The sequence below is a fragment of the Ostrinia furnacalis genome, unplaced genomic scaffold (genome assembly GCF_004193835.3).
Source record: "Ostrinia furnacalis isolate ACB-3 unplaced genomic scaffold, ASM419383v2 OfSCF1534, whole genome shotgun sequence".
NCBI lineage: Eukaryota > Metazoa > Arthropoda > Insecta > Lepidoptera > Crambidae > Ostrinia > Ostrinia furnacalis.
In genome coordinates this window covers 95,837-97,053 of record NW_021131773.1, presented here as the reverse complement: position 1 = coordinate 97,053, position 1,217 = coordinate 95,837, and the positions used below count along the sequence as shown (strand labels likewise).

At 29.5% G+C, this 1,217-nt stretch overlaps 1 non-coding gene across 1 annotated transcript; it reads left to right on the top strand.

Annotated features, from left to right (window-relative positions):
- The first annotated feature begins 398 nt into the window (after positions 1 to 398).
- TRNAA-AGC (transfer RNA alanine (anticodon AGC)) lies at positions 399 to 471 on the top strand. The gene has a single exon. It is a non-coding gene; the product is annotated as a tRNA-Ala (tRNA).
- The last annotated feature ends 746 nt before the right edge of the window (positions 472 to 1,217 follow it).

Below are 1,217 nucleotides of genomic sequence, written 5' to 3'. Positions count from 1 at the left end.
ACAATCATGCCGTGGGACTGAGGTTTTGGTACTTTACGGAGAAAATTATACTTACTACATCCTTACTATAGTGTTATAAATTATTTTTTTATCCACGAGGAAGCACAAGTGTGAAAGTTTGTAAGGATGGATACATAATTTTTTACTCTTACACGCGAAAACTACCGAATTTTAATTTTATGGATGGAGAAAATGCCTAATTTACCATCAGATTGCATCTCACATAACACTATGTGCGATTGTCAAATACTTAGTGTTAATTTTACACATAAATGACTCAAGTTAAACAACATACAAATAAAATACAATACAAAACATTGAATAAAATGTTTCCCATCCCACTCGTATGAGTTCGTGAACAGTCGAACTAGTACAGAAATTTCGCCGCTCCGGTCACCGGGGGCGTAGCTCAGATGGTAGAGCGCTCGCTTAGCATGCGAGAGGTACCGGGATCGATACCCGGCGCCTCCAATGTTGTTTTCATTACGATGCAATGTGCCGTTTTTGTGGTTGCTCAATTTATTATTTTGGTGATTTTTAAAGAAAAAACCAAAATGAACATTAACTTCACTTTTTAAATTTTTTTGCACGTGGAAAAAATAATGTTTGCTGTATTTTTTTTATTAGGAAGAATATTTAATAATATTAAATTATTGAAAGTAATTTCAAGGATTCTAAAATCTTAAAAATTTCAAAAAATTTTTTGGTCAGTTAACTTAAAACATAAAAAATCATATACAATTATTATTTTCTTGATTTAATAATTTCAGTTGAAGATAGAAAGATAATTAATTTATCTTCTATTATAATGTAAGTTATGTATGTTTTTTCTTGTATGTAACTTTTTCGTTTTCGCTTTGGATAACTTTTACCTTTTTTCGCCTTAGTTGTCAATCAAGTTTTGACAGCTGACATTGTTGTGGCGGGAAATCTGGCAGTGATTCTATTCGTTGATTTTTTTTCACGAAGGTAGGAAAGAGATGCGGTTTTAAAAAAAGCTTAAAATTCAGATGAAAACATACATTTTATAAAAATTGAGATTATACATGGAATCTATGATAATTTTATTTTTTATTAAAATTTTCTAGCATTATGAGTCGCATCTCAAACTAAATTTAGTGCATTTCGATTTTCTTAAGTTATTAAAAAAATGGATTAAACATCTATTACAATTACTTGTCGAGAACTAAATTTTTAAATAAAAGTGTTTAATTTTT